Source organism: Macaca nemestrina, chromosome 19 (assembly GCF_043159975.1).
Source record: "Macaca nemestrina isolate mMacNem1 chromosome 19, mMacNem.hap1, whole genome shotgun sequence".
Lineage (NCBI taxonomy): Eukaryota > Metazoa > Chordata > Mammalia > Primates > Cercopithecidae > Macaca > Macaca nemestrina.
In genome coordinates, this window is record NC_092143.1 from 74,126,997 (window position 1) to 74,146,691 (window position 19,695).

Below are 19,695 nucleotides of genomic sequence, written 5' to 3' on the forward strand. Positions count from 1 at the left end.
GGGAGTTGTAGAGCAAATGTTGCTCATCAGAGTTGTCCGTATTGGGTAGAAATGACCAGGACTCTTGCTTTGTGTAACCACTGGGTGAGGGTTGCCTTGGGAAGGGCATGACCTAGGGCAAAATAGCAGCCCGCAACTGAGGCTGATCCTGAAGGAACTGACAGCTGGAGTCTGCTGCTGACCACGCCCCATAGCTGGGCAACAAGTTCTTCCTTAAAGGGGGATCTGAGTGGAGCATCTTTGTGTCTACTATACCCATCCACCTCCCCCCATCATGGTAATAAAACTTCCTGAGGGCAGAGACTGGTTGTCTAATAAACACTAATACACCACTGGCACTCAGAAACTGCCTGGTTCATAGTAGGGCTCAATAAGTGTTGGTTGGTTGAGTGAATGAAAAGGTTAATAAATAAAATCAGTTCCTAGGTTGGATATTTATTAAGACTAAATGCAAGGCTGCCTTAAATTTTTTCTTTACCTCAGTGGTGCTCCTTCAATCTTTCATCATGAAAATATCTCAATCATTTTTCTCCATGCCTGTTATTGATATAGAATGACAACACAGGATAATGATGCATCTTCAGTAACCTGAGAAGGAAGCATTCTTGGTGTTCTCTAAAGTCAGATTTCTTTTATGTATTTATTTATTCGTAATCTGCTTCCACAGGTTGAACAGATTTCTTTTTGATAGACTGTGTGGCAGAATGACAGAGTACTACTGGACATGGGGTCTGAAGATCCAGGGTTTAGTGTCAGATCTGTTACTGGATGACTTTGACCTTGAGCAAGTCACAGCCTTCTTGAATCTCAGTTTCTTCATCTAAAAGTAAGAAAGTTGAAAATATAATTTTCAGTATTTCTTCCAGCTTCTTGCGTACTGTAGTTTTCGTCATTCAGGCCCTTGAATTGTACATTTATGTGATATTTTGCCTGATTATCTTTAGACAGAGTTAAAAAAAAAAAAAAGAGCTATTTCAAGAAGGTGGGTGAGTGATATAAACAACGAAGAGTTAAAAGAGGGAAAGGAGGCTGGGTGCAGTGGCTCACACCTGTAATTCCAGCCCTTTGGGAGGCTGAGGCAGATGGATCACTTGAGGTCAGGGGTTCAAGACCAGCCTGACCAACATGGCGAAACCCCATTTCTACTAAAAATACAAAATTAGCCAGGTGTGGTGGTGTGTGCCTGTAATCCCAGTTACTCGGGAGACTGAGGCAGGAGAATCACTTGAACCTGGGAGGTGGAGGCTGCAGTGAGCCAAGATCGTACCACTTCACTCTAGCCTGGGCTACAGAGAGAGAGACTCCATCTCAAAAAAAAAAGAGGAGGAAAAGGAAAACTAGGCAGTAGGCAGATGGTGGCTGAAAGCAGCCCCTTCTGTGCACCGATCCATCCTAAGAGATCACCTGCCAGGGCACAGGCCAGTTCAAAGGCCAAGCATAATCCTAGGACAGGAGAACGGAGGAGTCTATCCCAAGCTCTATCAGTAGGAAGAGCAAATGTACCACTGGAGGCATCAGACTAGAAAAAGAGGTAGGGCACCCAAAAGGGTATCGGTATTTGTTTATTGCCTGTCTTTCATCTCTCTCATAATCTCTCCCCTACATTGTAATCTCCATAAGATTACAGAATAGGCACCTAATAAATATTTACTTAAAAATAAAAGATGTTAGCATCTCTAAAGCAGTGATGTTCACATATTTTTTTGGAAAGCAGTCACTGTAAGAAACACATTATTTTTTTCACATAGGACCCAATACTTCCATCAGTCTATCTATCTATCTATCTATCTATCTGTCTATCTATCTATCTGTCTGTCTGTCTGTCTGTCTGTCTATCTATCTATCTATCTATCTATCTATCTAAATTAAAACGAGTTTCATGAAACAAATCTTACTCTTGCTAGGCACAATGCTTTCTGTTATTTTAATCTTCTATTTCTTTATCTTAACAATTCTGACCCTGACCTAGTCAACTCATTTAGCAACCTCACAGGGCGGGAAGGAGGCCCCACCAGTCAGTGTGATGGGATCACCTGAGCTGGAAATGGAGGTTCCAGCTGAATCGGAAATTTATTCTGATTTCACGCTCTGCAGGAAGCCTTAATATTTTAACAAGATTTCCTCGTGGATTTGCCTTCAGGGAATGAATGTGTTCATCAGCAAACATGAGTATCCATCTTGTCAATATTTCTATCAATTAATTGATAGTCTATAGTAATTAATCAATCAATTGATATTCTATTTTATATACCACTCTCTTGTGAATTTGATTAATGTGAGTCAGAATCTGAGAAACTGTTCACCTCTGGATGCCCTGACAAGGTCATAATTCTACAAAGAACAGACCCCAGACTGTACAGAGAATAGGCCAGCTCTGTGATGATTTAATGGAACACTCCCTTCGGGACAGTCTAATGCTTGGAGCAGTTTGGAAAGACACCAAAGATCTTTTTGGATGCTGTCACTAATTTTAGACTTGATAGTGAAATCATTTGTAAACCTGTGTAAGCCTCTCTGCTTACCCAAATAAGAATGTTTTATAGAGATGACAGACTTCAAGTTTGTTTTTTATAAAACTCTCTTATAGCACTTGTCCTTTGGTAATAATAACAGAATCATTTCCAGAGAATTCATAGTTAGCACACATGAATATCATATAGTGGAACATGGTTTCTTGCCCTTGGAGACTATATCATAAATACAACCTCCAGGGCAAACTAAACCTAAACAATATGCTCACATAAGCATGTGCTTATTCAATCATGCATTGAGTTTGGACAGGGTTTTATGGTCTCCACATGTGTGCAGGCTCACTTGTTCTTTAGGAAGTCAGGATGGGTGGTGTTATAACTGTGATTCTGAAGACTTAAAATAATCCAACAAGGTCACGTGCTCAGTAATAGAAGAACTAGGCTTCTTGCCTAGTCAGCCTAGTCAGCTGTCTTCCTGTGGTTTCACAATAACATTTGAGTATGACAATTCTCTTCTGCAGGGCTCCAACCTCTCTGATGTCCGACATGCTTATGAGCGGGTTCCAACACACTGCAGTTCTATTTCCAAGTCTACTCATCCTTCCAACTTACACCTCACATGGTGCACATGGAAAAGACATAAATTTGGCTAACTTTGTGCAATGCAAGAGGGGCTATGTACACTTGCCACTCTTGAAACTATCCTCTTGACTCTCGTGGCTGGAGAAAGCCATCTGATCCCAAGAGTTATCTAGATCCAATATCTAGAGGGTACTTCAAATCAGAACCAATAAAGCAACAAAAGGAGGTAATCAGGAATGAATGCATACCAAGGAATGAGCATGATGGACAGCTGACCACACAGTTTATATAAACATGCAGCACACTGCAAAGAATATAGAGTGAGTTTCTTGGACCAGCTTCCAATTTGTCTCCACTAAAATGTAATGAAAGTATGGGACTTCAAATACGTTAAGTTAGTCACTGTTAACCCCTGGAGCTTTTCAAAACCATCCTTACTCAGACTTTACTCCAGGTGGACACCCACCCCATTCTAAGGGTTTGATAAGTGACTATTCCTGTTGTTTAAAGCAGGCATTGGCCGGGCTCGGTGGTTCATGACTGTAATCTCAGTGCTTCAGGAGGCCAGGGTAGGAGGATCACTTGAGTCCAGGAGTTGAGACCAACCTGGGCAACATAGTGAGACCCCACCTCTAAAAAACACAGAAAAATTAGCTACCTGGGAGGCTGAGGTAGGAGGATAGCTTGAGCCTGGGAGGTAGAGGCTGCAGTGAGCCCACTCTAGCCTGCATCAAAAAACAAAAATTAAACTAAAAAATGTAAAAAAATAAAGCAGACATTGGTACCAAATATTTGCATAAGGCTCTTTTCCTAATTTAGTGCTTCAGTGTTTTGGCCATTTCTTGACATTATCTACATTTCATTAATCCTGAAGTTTCCCACTTCTCTCTAAATACCTATTGAAACACAACAGCGCAGTGGTCTTTTATCTTAGTGCGTGGCTGTTGAGTTCTCAGATTTAATTGTTGTCAGTTGCTTGGTGATAATATCATGGAGGTGAGAAAAGAAGAGGCAGCTGGGTAATCAGCTTTGCAGGCAAAACAGTATAAATTCCAGGGGCCCTGCCCCCAAGTAGCCACACTGGACCTGTGTGTTCACTCAGAACAGCTCCAAAACCCCTAGTACTTCTGTGTCACCCATTTCCCTACAGTTCCCAGAGAAGCACTCCCATTCAAAAGTGTGCAACCCCTCCCATACCCTTCTTCGTGACTTACAAAAAAATTCCCAGATTTTCTTTTAAGTATTCATCCCTGATGATAAACAATCTATATTTTTCCCGAAAAGAATGGCCTCATTCTCTGCAGTCACTTGAGGGTTATTAACATGTTCCTTTACAAATCCTATAGACCAAGTGGATTAGCTATAGCCACTTCACAGTTGGGGTCACTGCGGTCTAGAGAGAAGAGGGAACGTGCCCAGCATGTAAGGCATGATCTACTGATTGGTTAACAGATTTACTGAGTGCTGTTTATTAATTGATGCAATCCTTAGAGTACCAACATTATCCTCATTTTATACATGTGGAAATGATAGAGGAAAGAGAGGCATAGAGAAGCTGAGTCACTGCATTTGGACACACAGGTAGTAGGTGGCAGGGTGGCCACACACTGGAGCCCTTGCCTGGATTACCACTCTGGGTGTGGAGACGGCAGTATTCCTGGAGGCTGAAGGAAAGGATCCAGACTCAGTCTGCAGAAATGCTCTGAGTCCTGGCTTCTTCAACAGGACGCTTCTCTCCTGTTCACATATTCCTTAAGGAAAACATGGGACTCTATGATGTTTAATATAATAAAGAACAGGGCTTTTGACTGCAAACCTCTCTAAGGAATGATCATCCAGTAAAGGGTATGCAAAACAGAATTATTAAATAAAGAGGTGGAATGACTTTAACTACCAATCCCTTCTCCAAGACTGAAATTGCAGAAAAAGAGACGGGGGCTGCTTATTTAACTGAATTTCTAGAAAGCAGGCTCTGATAACCACTTGCTCCTGTCATCTTGGTAAGTGGATTCCTGCACAAGGGAGAAAGAAAGTCATCAAATCCAAATGACTTCAAGCCAGCTCCCAAAGCAAGCCTGGCAAATTGCTCAGCTCACAGCAGGTAAGAGGACTTCTAGGGAGAGGAGCTCACGCGGCACCTCCTAGCTGGGGCTGCTGGAGTTGGCAAAAAGAAATGCCTGACACCAAGCGGAATTTGAATTTCAGATAAACAATGAATAATGTTTGTATGTAAGTATGTCCCTGTTGTTTAGCAATTCAAAGTCAGTGGGGCATCCTGTATTTTATCTGGTAACCCTAATCCCAACACTAAAAAGATCATAATAAGTACATGGTATAGTTTCCCTAGATGACTAAGCCTTCCTATCTCATTATACCCTGAAGACCTGAACTTCTTTCACTAAAAAGAACAGGAAATTCTACATTTATACATTAAATAATGTAGGGAATTAAAATATGTCTGATAGAAATCAAACCAACCAGCCAGGCGCAGTGGCTCACACCTGCAATCCCAACACTTTGGGAGGCCAAAGCAGGCGGATCACTGGAGGTCAGGAGTTCAAGACCAGCCTGGCCAACATGGTGAAATCCGGTCTCTACTAAAAATGCAAAAAGTAGCCGCGCGTGGTGGCACATGCCTGTAGTCTCTGGTACTCGGGAGGCTGAGGTAGGAGAATGACTTGAACCTGGGAGGTGGAGGTTGCGGTGAGCCAAAATCATATTGAACTCCAGTCTGTGCAACAGACCAAGACGCCATCTCAAAAAGAAAAAGAAAAAAAAGAAATCAAACCAACCTACCAGTAGTGTGAGGGGGATTTTATTACTTCCCTAGTAAAAGGAACGATTAAAAGTTGTTGAAGGCAAGATGTGATGGTGTGCACATGTAGTCCCAGCAGTTTGTGAGGCCAAGATAGGAGGACCACTTGAGCCCAGGAGTTTGAGACCAGCCTGGGCAACATAGCAAAACCATGATTCTACAAAAAATTTTTAAAGCCAGCTGGGTGTGGCGGTACATGCCTATAGTCCAAGCTACTCAGGAGGCTGAGGCAGGAGGGTCGCTTGAGCCCAGGAGCTCGGGACTGCAGTAAGCCATGAGTGTGCTGCTGTACTCCAGCCTGGGTAACAAACAGAGCAAGACCCTGTTTCTTTTCTTTTCTTTTTTTTTTTTTTTGAGATGGACTCTCACTCTGTTGCCCAGGCTAGAGGGCAGTGACGCGATCTTGGCTCACTGCAACCTCCCCGCCCCTGCCCCAGTTCAAGCAATTCTCCTGCCTCAGCCTTCCGAGTAGCTGGAATTACAGGCACCTGTCACCACACCAGGCTAATTTTTTTTTTTTTCCCCGAGAGGGAGTCTTGCCCTGTCGCCCAGGCTGGAGTGCAGTGGCGCCATCTTGGCTCACTGCAAGCTCCGCCTCCCGGGTTCGAGCGATTCTCCTGCCTCAGCCTCCTGAGTAGCTGAGGCTACAGGCGCCCGCCACCACGCCCGGCTAATTTTTTGTATTTTTAGTAGAGACGGTCTCAATCTCCTGACCTCATGATCCGCCCGCATCAGCCTCCCAAAGTGCTGGGATTATAGGCGTGAGCCACCGCGCCCGGCCTAATTTTTGTATTTTTAGTAGAGACGTGGTTTCACCATGTTGGCCAGGCTGGTCTCCAACTCCTCACCTCAGGTGATCCACACTCCTTGGCCTCCCAAAGTGCTAGGATTATAGGCGTGAGCCACTGTGACTGGCCAAGACCCTGTTTCTAAAAAGAAGAAAGGAAGGAAGAAAGAAAAAAATGTGTAAAAGATGACTGAGCTGGGAATGAAGAGAAACGGGTTCTGGTTCTGCGACGTCTAACCCTATAATCAGCTCCACCGCCTGCCACACAGCTTCCTTCCTCCCCTACACTTCAGCTCAAATCCTGGGAATGGCTTACGTATTTGTAACGGCGGAGGAACCAGGGAAGAGGGCCTGAGATGGAGGATTTCTGTATTTTTGTGTGGCTTGCGGGTTGAAACCAAACTATTGCTTAATATTTAAAAGTGCATATCTAATTAACACAATTAGATATTTTAACAATTCTATCTACAATATATGCACCTGTTTTCATTAAAAATAAGAATGATACCTCTCTGTCCCTGAAGAGAGAGCTGGAGAGGAGTGGGTGTTGCAACGCTCTGCCACTAGTGAGCATCAGGTATCTGATTATTTTCTGAGGGTCAGATTCCTCACCTGAGAAACAAGCTGGACTGAAGACCAGCTGGACTAGGTCTAGTTCTAGGCATTCTAGAACTCTTTGACTTGACAATTCCTCAGTAGGCTTTTGTAGGCTGCAGGAATTTCCCAACTCAGAGAAGAGAGTTAGTATCACCGCTTAGCTACTTTCAGCTAGGGGACAAAGTGGCTCCAGCTTTACTGCCAAATAACAACCACAAAATGTGGCCAGGCATGGTGGCTCACACCTGGAGTCCCAGCACTTTGGGAGGCAGAAGGGGTGGATCACTTGAGCCCAGGAGTTGGAGACAAGCCGGGGCAATATGGTAAAGCCCTGTCTCTGCCAAAAATTTAGAAATTAGCCCCGCATGTTGGTGCCTGTTGTCCTAGCTACTCTGGAAGCTGAGGTGGGAGGACCACTTGAGCCAAGGATGCAGAGGTTGCAGTGAGCCGAGATGGCACTACCGCACTCCAGCTTGGGCGAAGGGAGTGAGACTCTGTCTCACAAAAAAGAAAAAGAAAAACCAAAACCATAAAATGGAAAGGACTGAACCTTAAGTCAAAAAAAAAATCCTTATTAAATAATAGCAGCCTTCATTCTTCTTCATTAGCAAAACGTGCCAAAGGAGCAGTTGTTCAAAGGCGATTGCCTCTGGCCCGTGCCGACAAGCCTCCTTTCAAAAGGAAATTAACCCTGTGAGTCATGACACAAGCATATTCACACTCCAAGTGAGATAGGAGTCAGATAGCGTCATAAACCTTCCACCCCAACTGTCTGAACAGGTTGAGAGGATTCTGGGATTACTGCTCTTTGGGCCATTTCCCAGGTGGAAAACGTCCACACAGTCACTGTGGTTACTTGCTTACTGCCTGGCAGTAACCATGAGTTCCCCAGGCTTCACGCTCCACCCGCTGTCAGCTCATTGTGCAGGTAGTAATTCCTCAGTTACCCACATTTATGTTTTGTACGTTAATTATTTCACTCTAAATATCAGCAAAACTCATTAGCAGGTGTCTGACGTTGGTAGAAAGCCTCCTGACTATCTAATACTAGGAGTAAAAGAAAACATAATGGCTATTTAAATATGGCCACACAAATGCACTGAAATGTACAATACAAACTCCAGTGGATCTAAATTGAAAACTTTTCTCAAAAAGTTCAAATCTTTGAAAAGTATATTTAATAACACTTTTTAAAGTTATTAAATTACAACAGAAAGACTTCGAGTTAGAAAAGCTGGATTGCCTTTAAAGTAAAGTAATGATAATAAAACTTATTATTATAAAATTGTTTGGGCTGGGTGTGGTGGCTCATGACTGTAACTCCAATACTTCAGGAGGCCAAGGCAAGAGAATCGCCTGAGCCCGGGAGTTTGAGAGCAGCCTGGGCAATATAGCAAGACCTCACCTTTCGCAAAATGTTTAAATTAGCTGAGCGTGGCGGCACATGGCTGTCGTTCCAGCTGCTTGGGAGACTGAGGTGGGAGGATCACTTGGGCCCAGGAGTTCCAGGTTGCAGTGAGCTATGATCATGCCATTGCACTTCAGCCTGGGTGACAGAGCAAGACACTACCTTTATAATTAAAAAAAACAAACAAAAAAACAAAAACCAGGGGCAGTGAAAGCATCCCTTTCCTCTAATGACACAAAGTATTTAACAATATGTTTTGCTCCATTTGCGCTTAACAAGTGGGAGTGATGGTTGGTGAAAATATTATTCAGGAACAAAGAGACCTTTGGATTCCTCTCCCTGTATATCAACACTCAAAATGAAGGCGGAGCCCTTTTTTCTCTGTTTTCTTTTTGGATCAATGTGAATAACTCACCAAGATCAATTAGTTCCCACAGCAGATCTAGGGTCGCTCTCTATCCAGCTTAAATTCTCCAGATGATGGCCAAATCTTTCATTTTCTTTTCCAGCTCTACCTGTGCTTAACATCTGGTTTGAGATTTTTTTTTTTAAATTCATTTAAAAGCAAAAGTGAACTGGATTCTTCCCTCTGGAGCTCTGGGAGATAGAAGAGTGTTCTTTGCATTCTTCATGTGTGGCCCAGTTTTCTTGTGGGGCCAGGCTTATGTTTGACAGTCCCCAGGGACTGTGCAGCAGCTGCAATAGTCCTAGCCTTCCAGTAAAGGCACTTTGGGACCTGTGACAAGGCACCAGGACTACTGTACAGGGCTCCCTGCTCTGCCTGCTGCCAGCGTCTTCTGTGGCCACTGCCTGAGTTTGAGGGGAGTCAGGGTGGTAGACAACTGACAGGTACATAGAGGTACTGAGACAGCTCCCAGAAGCGCCCCAGAGTGCTGGGGCCCTGGTTCTGGATTTTCTATGTGCAGTCCCCAGGGTTCAGACCTTTATGTCCAGGCCTGGAAAATCAAAAATGCAATTTTCCCTTTGGTTCATTCAATGAAGCCATCTTTCAACACCTTTTCTGCATCCCTGGATCTCCTCACATTCTTCCTCCCACTCCTTTGGGGAAGTCAGTCTTGTGGTCTAGAACTCATCCATGACTTAATCATCCTTGGTGCCTCCCCTCCCTCCTTCTTTCCCTCCCTCCCTCCTACCTTTCTCCTTTCTTCCTTCTTCTTTCCTCTCTCCTTCTCTCCCTTCCTTCCTCTTTGAAACTATTTTGTTTCTCTTTCTTTGTTCTCTTGCTGAATTTCCCATCTCTGTCCCACTTGCCAAGCCTGGAGTCTTTCAGAAGACTGTATAGGTTATTCTAGAGCAGCACTGCTTAATGGAGATATAATGTGCGGCACACGTATAATGTGAAGTTTTATGGTAGCTGCATTTTATTTTATTTTATTTATTTTATTTTTTTGAGATGAAGTCTCAGTCTGTCACCAAGGCTGGAGTGCAGTGGTGCGCTCTCTGCTCACTGCAACCTCCACCTCCCAGGTCAAGCGATTCTCCTGCCTCAGCCTCCCGAGTAGCTGGGATTACAGGCACCTGCCAACAGGCCTGGCTAATTTTTGTATTATTAGCACAGACGGGGTTTCACCATGTTGACCAGGCTGGTCACGAACTCCTGACCTCAAGTGATGTGCCTGCCTCAGCCTCCCAAAGTGCTGGAATTATAAGCATGAGCCGCTGTGCCCAGGTAGCTGCATTTTAAAAAGTAAAAAGGAACAGATGAAATTATTTAAATAACATTTTATTTAAACCAGTATATTTGGGTATTATTTCAACGATAGTATCATTTCAATATGTAATCAGTATAAAAACTGAGCAATATTTTGCATTCTTTTTATCATACTGAGACTTTGAAATCCTGTGTGTATTCTATACTTACAGCACATCCCAATTTGGACCAGCAGCATTTCTTTTTTAAAAAAAGTCTTCTTGTGTTTTTAATGGACAAATGATAATTATATATTTACAGGATACAATGTCATGTTTCAAGACAAGCACATATTGTGGAATGATCGTGTCAGCAGAGCAGCCACATTTCAAGTGCTCAGTAGCCACATGTGGTTGGTGGTGGCCATATTGGACAGTATACATGTAGAGACTAATTTGCCCTCACGTTGTTGTGGCAAGGATTGATAATTACCTCCCAATGTTTCTTTTTCCTTCCAGTTTAATAATAGAACTTCAATTTTTAGGTTTTATTTTTTAGCCTCCCCTGCAGCCCTGTGTGGCCATGAGACCAACTTCAGGTCAACGAGATGTAAGTGACAGCCCAAGATTCCACGTTTCTCCTCGTGGGGGAAAGACGTGCTCTTTGCCAGCTCCACTCTGTGTTTAACATCTGACTTGGGATAAAAGATCTTTACAGAGGAAGAATAAGCTGACTTCTCTCCTCTGGAGTCTGGGAGAGAAGAGTGTTCTTGGTCTTGTTTCCTCAGTTGGACTGAGCCCTGAAATGCCTTCACAGAACTGTCATGGCAGCCATGGGCTCTTAGCCCCTGTACTTCTCTGGGAGAGAAATAAGCTTCTGCCTTATTTAAGCCATGGGTATTTTGAGCTTTTGTAATGCTCCTAATCTGAACTGATTCATTTCCATAAGATGGTTTTTGCCCACAACAAAATCAGTCACAGCAAGTAGCAGGTAACCTTGGAAAATACTTTTGGCACCACCTCGTAAAAACATCTGCACTCCCGTGTCCATTGCAGCATTATTCACAATTGCCAAGATATTGAAACAGTCAAAGTATCGATTGATAGATGACTAGATGAAGAAATTGTGGCATAGATACACAATGGAATACATACTCAGCCTTTAAAAAAGCAGATCCTGCCATCTGTGACAATATGGATGAGCTTAGGGGACATTATGCTAAGTCAAATAAGCCAGACACAGAAAGAAAATTACTGCATGATACCAGCCTGGACAGTATGGTGAAACCCCGTTTCTACTAAAAATACAAAAAATTAGCCAGGCATGGTGACACATGTGCCTGTAATCCCAGACACTTGGGAGGCTGAGGCAGGAGAATCACTGAACCCAGGGAGGCGGAGGTTGCAGTGAGCTGAAATCATGCCACTGCACGCCAGCCTGGGTGACAGAGTGAGACTCCGTCTCAAAAAAAAAAAAAAAGAAAAAAGGATAATACTGCATGATCTTACTTGTAAGTGACATCTAAAAAACTAAATTCAATAAATTGAATATGTAGAACCAGAGAGCAAAAGGGCGGATACCAGAGGTGAAGGGGGCCGGGAGGGGAAGGGTCGAAATGGGAAGATATAGGTCAAAGAGTACAAAGTTACATAAATGTTGAATGAATAAGTTTAGAAATCTAATGTACAACATGAGGACTACAGTTAATATTCTATTTTATATTGGTAATTTGACAAGACAGTAGATTTTAGGTGCTCTGATCACACACACACATACACACACACACACACATATACATACACAGTGGAAAAGTAGCTATAGAGATAACGTACCAATATATCAATTTACTTGACCATAGTGACCACTTCACTATGTATATGCATGTCAAGATAAGTATATTGGCCAAGCACAGTAGCTCACGCCTGAAATCCAAACATTTTGGGAGTCAAAGGCAGAGGATTGCTTGAGTCCAGGAGTTAAAGACACGCCTGGGAAATATAGTGAGACCCCATCTCTACAAAAAATTTAAAAATTAGCTGAGCATGGTGGTGTGTGCCCGTAATCACAGCTACTTGGGAGGCTGAGGCAAGAGGATTGTCTCTACAGAAAAAAAAAATTAGTTGGATGTGGTAGTATGTGTCTGCAGTCCCAGCTACTCAGGGGCGCTAAGGCAAGAGCCTCACTTGAGCCCAGGAATTGGAGGCAGCAGTAAGCCATGGTTGCACTGCTATGCTCCAGCCTGGACAACAGAGTGAGGCTCTGCTTCTCACAGAAAAAAAAAAAAAAAAGGTAAGTATCTGAAAATATACTCTACACCTTAAATATATTCAATTAAAAAAAAGGAATAAGAAAGTAAGAAGTAGCAATTTTTTCCATTTTCCATAGTTATAACACTGAGAATAAATTTAGTTCTGTTGATCGAAAAACAAAAATTTTTTAAAATAAGTCATTAGTTTTTTTTAAAGTTCATTAGCCATTGTTTCTGTGACAGTCATTTTATTTCCCTTGCACCTTTGTGACTGAGGTTTCGTGTAGTGACACGGGCATAAGGAGGACCCTGCGTGGGTCCCCTGAAATGTGGTCGCAAAGCAACCACCAGTCCACATTCCTCGGTCCACAAGGATGTCACGTGAGACTTTTGCTAAGTGTCTTGCTGAAATAAGTCATTTCTGACTATGATATTTTCCTGCTCGTCCAGTGCAGTGCTACGGCATGGAAACGAGGCTGTCTGGCACAAGCTCAGGTTTCAGGGAACTCATGAGAGTGCCTAGCAGTCATTACTTTCTTTAATAAATGCGCACAGAGCCCCTTCGATCATCTGTTCCCGAGTTTTCCTGAAGCTCAACATTAAATGTAACTGGCACACAGACCCGTAAGCCACCTTTCCTGTTGTGTGGAAAATCTGGAACTCATTTACCCATCTCCTTTCTTTTGCTGTCTCTCCATTCCCCCCAGTTTCTCTGGTTCAGATGGTCCTGTGATCACATCTGCAAGTTCTTTCAGGACTCTGGGGTGCCAGCTAGCTAAGCCAACAGCCATCCCTGCTCTCATTTTAAGCAGTTAGATGCTCTCTCTGCCTGTGTTGAGAGCATTCAACTTGGGCTAAAGATCATTCTGCTTGACAGAAAACAAAAGCTTTATCTTTTGTGCTGTTTTATCAGATACATTACACTTTTTTTCATTTACATTGATGATCTTTCTTTTTGTCTTTCCTGGATCTATCAGGGCAAAATGTTATTTGCTGTCCCTAATATGCTTTACACTGCAAAATCTCATTAAGTAGATATCAGTTTAATTCAAGATATACTATCCAGAGCTGCAAGGATTCCCTTGCTGCTATAGGATCCATTGGTATGATAGGTTAATTTGTATTATTATAAATATACTAAAGGATTCCACATGTAGTTCTATTTTTTCCTATTCCTTTGAGTTTTGAATTAGTCTTCAGTCTTTGTCATATATTACAAATAATGTTTTTAAATTAGTAAGTATCAGAAGTAACATGCATCATGTACTAAATCACACCATTCTGTTCTCCATAAATGATGTCGGTATCAGAAGGTACATATTTCTTTCTCTCCATGCTTCCTGTCCAGTGAACATGTTTACATGCCCATTTGTGGCTGATCTGTCAGATCTCCAAACACCAAAGAAGGCCTGCAAAACCTTACACATTGGCCTCTTTGAGGACCAAACCAACTGAAAACCTGTATTGGCTGCGTGAGTCCCAGTTCCCATGAGGGATGTCACCCAGCCACCTGGTGCTGACGCTGTGCATTGCTGCAGAGGAGGCCTCTGTTTCCTCCAAAGCTGGTCAACTCTCACTGTAGGATTTCCACTGAGGGGCATGGCAGGACTTTCCTAAGGGGGCTGCAGAAATAACCCAACAATCACCCCGCTTTCCTCCCATTGCTGCCTGTTCTTCAGTGCATTTTTACATTTGGTTGGGGAGCCTCAGTCATTGCAGGAAAGGGAGTCTGGGAGAAGGCTAATGGGAGAGAGGCCCCTTATAACTGCTTCAATTTGAGCAGATTTATTCCTGTTTTCAAAACTTGTATTTGTTGTATTAGTCAGAGTTGCTCAGAGAAACAAAATTAATAGATGATTGATAGGTAGATGGATAGACAGATAAATAGATGAGAGAGGACATGTTAGAGGAGTTGGCTCACCCAGTGATGGAGGCTAACAAGTCCCTTGAGAGGCCATCTACAAGCTGGAGAATTTGAGGTGCCAGTAATATGGCTCAGTCCAAGGAAAAAGGCCTCGGGACCCGAGGGTCACTGGTACAAGTCCTGGAGTGCAAAGGCCAGAGAACCTGGGGTTCAGTCTAAAAGCAGAAGAAGAGCTTTCCTAGCTCCGGAAGAGAGAGAGACCAATTTGCCGTTCTTCTGATTTTGTTCTGTGTAGACTCCAGCCAATTGGATGGTGCAAATCTTCCCCACTTAGGCACGTCCGACTGCCACGCCAGTCTCCTCGGAAACACCCTCACTGACACACTCCAGAATAATGTGTTATCAGTTCTTTAACTTGACACCTAAAATTAGCTGTCACATTTGGCATCCTCCAAAGATTTTGTTTCAAAAAAAATCCTTCGAAATGGTTTATAGTAATAACTATCTTTGGAGGCTACTCCTATCTGCCCCCCCACTTAAGGGTGGTAGATTTCGCAAATAAAAATACATGACGTTCGACTGAATTTGAATTTTGGATATGTAATAAGATTTTTTTAGTATAAGTACGTCCCGTATTTTTCATGGGCCATATCTATACTGAAGAATGATCAGTTGTTTACATGAAATTCCAAGTCAGCTGGCAGTCCTTCCCTATCCAATGAACCAGCGGCCCTTTGTCCCACTCCAGAGTCGGACAAAGCGTGCCTTGTCTCACTGACCCTTGTTGTGGATGAGCCCTGCGTCCTGCAGCAGCAAAGTAGGGCCACGTCCCTCAGGCCCGGCCTCTGCTCTCTTCTCACTCCCGCTCCAGGCCTCACGGACCCAGCTCACCTGAATGTTTATCATCAGAACCAACGCCCCTTTCAGGCTTCCAGGGCAGGCTGACTTTCATTTCTCTTTATCACTGCAAATGACCCACATCAGCCTTTCCAGCTGTCAGCTGGGAAACAATCCTTCAGTGATTTCCCAACAGAGGCTCTTAGCCGAGACTGTCGATCTACAGTTGGCGGGTGTTAGGGGTGAGGGTGGCGGGGGCTGACAGATCCCGAGGAAGGGCCCAGAGGTTGAGGGAGGTGGGAAGGAGGAAATGTGTTCTGCCACAGCTGTAAAAGGAAAGGAAGGATCTAGAAGATGGCTTAAAAAAGGATCCCGTCTAAGATAGCAAAGACGTCTGACCACGTGCTTCTGGTACTTCCCATCTTTTCTCAGCAAAGAAGGAGGAGCCTCCAAGGTGGAGTTTGAGCGCATTCGCGGGTCTGCCATTTAGGGGCCTCGCCCAGCCAGGAGCCAACTGTGGAACCTTCCTGGCCTTTCCCCATGGAACGGGTGCTAGTGCCTGTCGTGCTGGGGTTGCGTGGGTGTTAAATGAACTAACTCTCAAAGTTGGATTCCTATGCCTTCCTTTCTCCATTTTCCAAAACTAAATTTCTTTTCTCTCACCAAATAAAACTGAAGTTAAGTCTGGGTGTGGTGGCTCACGCCTGTAATCCCAGCACTTTGGGAGGCCGAGGCAGACGGATCACTTGACCTCAGTAGTTTGAGACCAGTCTGGCCAACATGGTGACGCCCTGTCTCTACTAAATATATAAAAATTAGCTGGACGTGGCGGGGCATGCCTCTAACTCCAGCTACGCAGGAGGCTGAGGCATGAGAATTGCTTGAACCCAGGAGGTGGATGTTGCAGTGAGCTGAGATCACACCACTGCACTCCAGCCTGGGCGGCAGAGTGAGACTCTGTCTCATAAAAGTAACAATGAAGTTAAACAAAATAAAATGATTATGCCTTGGAGAGAATAAAGTGAGGAGGAAAAAAAGAAAATAATCATCTAAAAATATTGACCTTAAAGCAAATTACGCAACTTAATTTGAAAATATGCCAATCAGCCAGGGAATATGAGGAGATTCTGTTGATGGACAGTGGACTGAACATACACATTTACTGCTTCTCCTTCCAGAAACATGACTGAAATTATGGCAAAGGGACAAACAAAAGCTGTAAACACACAGAACAAAGAGTACAGGAGGGAAGACAATAGCAAAGGCCGAAAGCAGGAAGAGTGGTGAGCTGACTCTGCTCCCCATAAGGCAGTTCGGTTTCCCACGGGAAGCACAAGGCAGCCAGGGAAATGGCAAGGCAGTGCCATTCTGGAAGAGAGATAAAGGAGGGAATGGAACAGGGCAGGTACATCCTTAGGACCCTCCCTTACCTTCAGCTGAGTGAGTCCCACCTCGTTGGGGGGTGGGGGTGTGTGCAAGTTGCTTCCTGAATGTTTGCTGTCAGGTGTAAACCCCACAGGCAAGAAATCGAATATTTTTCTTTTCTTCTGGGGAAGACGATCAACATGAGAGAAAAATACCTAAAAATCCTGAAACTGAGGGTGTGGAAGGGTCCTCACTGAAGAAGCTCAGCCTCCAAGCAAGCCTAAGCTCCCTTCCATATATGCAAAGTATTCAAACAGCTTTTTAGTAGTTAAATTTTATGCAACGACAGGAAGCCAAGGATGATCAGACATCTAAGGGGGAGTTTCGTATATGAAAGGTGTAGTTCTAAACATCAGTTGGGGGGAAAAATCAATTCAGAGGAAACCTGGGCTATCCATAAAAGTAAAAACTTTAAAAAATTCAGGAACATTCTCACAGAGATGAACAAATATTTTATCCATGCAACAAAAACAAGATGTCACCAAAAAACTTTTCAGGAAAAAACCCAACTCTTTTTTGTTTTGTTTTGTTTTAGACAGAGTTTTTGCTTTTGTTGCCCAGGCTAGAGCGCAGTGGCACAATCTCAGCTCACTGCAACCTCCGCCTTCTAGTTTCAAGTGATTCTCCTGCCTCAGCCTCCCAAGTAACTGGGATTACAGGCACCTACCACCACGCCCAGCTATTTTTTTTTTTTTTTTTTTTTTTTTTTGAGACGGAGTCTTGCTCTGTAGCCTGGGCTGGAGTGCAGTGGCCGGATCTCAGCTCACTGCAAGCTCCGCCTCCCGGGTTTGCGCCATTCTCCTGCCTCAGCCTCCTGAGTAGCTGGGACCACAGGCGCCCGCCACCTCGCCCGGCTTTTTTTTTTTGTATTTTTAGTAGAGACGGGGTTTCACCGTGTTAGCCAGGATGGTCTCGATCTCCTGACCTCGTGATCCGCCCGTCTCGGCCTCCCAAAGTGCTGGGATTACAGGCTTGAGCCACCACGCCCGGCCCACGCCCAGCTATTTTTTTGTATTTTTAGTAGAGACGGGGTTTCACCATGTTGGTCAGGCTGGTCTCGAACTGCTGACCTTGTGATCCACACGCCTCGGCCTCCCAAAGTGCTGGTATTACAGGTGTGAGCCACCGCTCCTAGCAACCCAACTCTTAAAAAATTGAAGTACCCACATTTAAGATGCCTGTAACCATAAGGCATCCCATTATTTTCTGTACCATTAAAAAAAGAAAGCCATGCATGGTGGCTCACTCCTATAATCCCAGCATTTTAAGAGGCCAAGGCAGGAGGATTGATTGAGCCTGGGAGTTCAAGACCAGCCTGGCTAATAGAGAAAGACGCCATCTCTACAAAATTAAAAGATAAAAATTAGCCTTGTGTGGTGGTAAACACCTGTAGTGAGCTATGATCATGCCATTGCATTCCAGCCTGACCAGCAAAGCAAGATCTTGCCTCAAAAAAAAAAAAAAAGAAAAGAAAAGAAACAAAACAAAAAAACAAAAGAAAACCACTAACCAATGTATGACACTGCTTAACATTTACAAGTTTTGCCTATTGAAAAAGTCTTTTAGTGTTACTTAGAGATAAATGTATGAAATATCACCATTGCTTGTTTATATAAAAGAAAAAATAAGCAAAACACTTTACCTAAGGAATTCATAAACATCTTCACATTTAAAGTGTGAGTTCTCTGAAACCAGTTCCCAGCTCAGAATTATTGACATTGTTTTTTCCCCTTTTAATATCTTTCTCCATGTCATTAAGAGTATTGATGATGCATTATATTTTAGCCAATTGTTCAACTAGTGTCAGGGATTTTTTTTCTAAGCTATTGATACCAATTTTCAAATTTTGAAGCTAGCACTTAATTTGGCTTCATTTAACTTAAATAATCATTTCGCTTTTCTCCATTGAATCGCATCACTGAATGTCATGCTGTGTTGGCCCAAGGTCTGCAGGAATCTTCTGACAAACTAAGTTTCAATGCTTCAATGATAATCCTGTACAATGCACAAATCGGTCATACCAACTCCTTGTTGCTTTGAAAGTTTACTCATTTATTCCAAAGGATTTGACATTTTTACTGCCTTCAGTTGCATTTCCTGATATGTAGTATCAACATGTGTGGCATCAACCATGCATATAACTCAACTGAGGAGACGGCAAGCTTGTGTATGCAGAAGCAATGGCAATGACGCTGTGACTGGTACCTGAACAATGGTCATTGTCATGGTTCATTATTTATGCAATACATTCTGACCACAGAGGTTATAAACTGTGAAAAACATACATCTTAGAATCAATTAAGAACATTTAAAAAATAGCACTCACAGGCCAGGCACGGTGGCTCACGCCTGTAATCCCCGCACTTTAGGAAGTCGAGGCGGGCGGATCATGAGGTCAGGAGATCGAGACCATCCTGGCTAACACGGTGAAACCCTGTGTGTATTAAAAATACAAAAATTGGCCGGGCGCGGTGGCTCAAGCCTGTAATCCCAGCACTTTGGGAGGCCGAGACGGGTGGATCACGAGGTCAGGAGATCGAGACCATCCTGGCTAACACGGTGAAACCCCATCTCTACTAAAAAATACAAAAAACTAGCCGGGCGAGGTGGCGGGCGCCTGTAGTCCCAGCTACTCAGGAGGCTGAGGCAGGAGAATGGCGTAAACCCGGGAGGTGGAGCTTGCAGTGAGCTGAGATCCGGCCACTGCACCCCAGCCTGGGCGACAGAGCAAGACTCCGTCTCAAAAAAAAAAAAAAATACAAAAATTAGCCAGGCGTGGTGGCATGCGCCTGTAGTCCCAGCTAATCAGGAGGCTGAGGCAGGAGAATTGCTTGAACCTGGGAGGCGGAGGTTGCAGTGAACCACCTCAAAAAAAAAAACAGAAAGATAAAGAAAAAATAGCACTCACTAGAACAGATGGAAGATAAAATTTAAGAAATCTCTCAGAGAATAGGAAAAAAAAGACACAGAAAAATAAAACGAAAGAGAAAAGATAAGAAAATTAGAGAAC

The 19,695-nt window shown here is 43.6% G+C and overlaps 1 long non-coding RNA gene across 1 annotated transcript in view; it reads right to left on the reverse strand.

Annotated features, from left to right (window-relative positions):
- Window positions 1-454: 454 nt before the first annotated feature.
- Window positions 455-19,695, reverse strand: part of LOC139360064 (uncharacterized) — a 61,317-nt gene continuing 42,076 nt past the window's right edge. The window contains exons 3-4 of the long non-coding RNA XR_011617064.1: window positions 19,012-19,119; window positions 455-820 (exon numbers count right to left, since the gene is read on the reverse strand). This is a non-coding gene — a long non-coding RNA (uncharacterized lncRNA). The remainder of the gene's footprint in view (window positions 821-19,011; window positions 19,120-19,695) is intronic.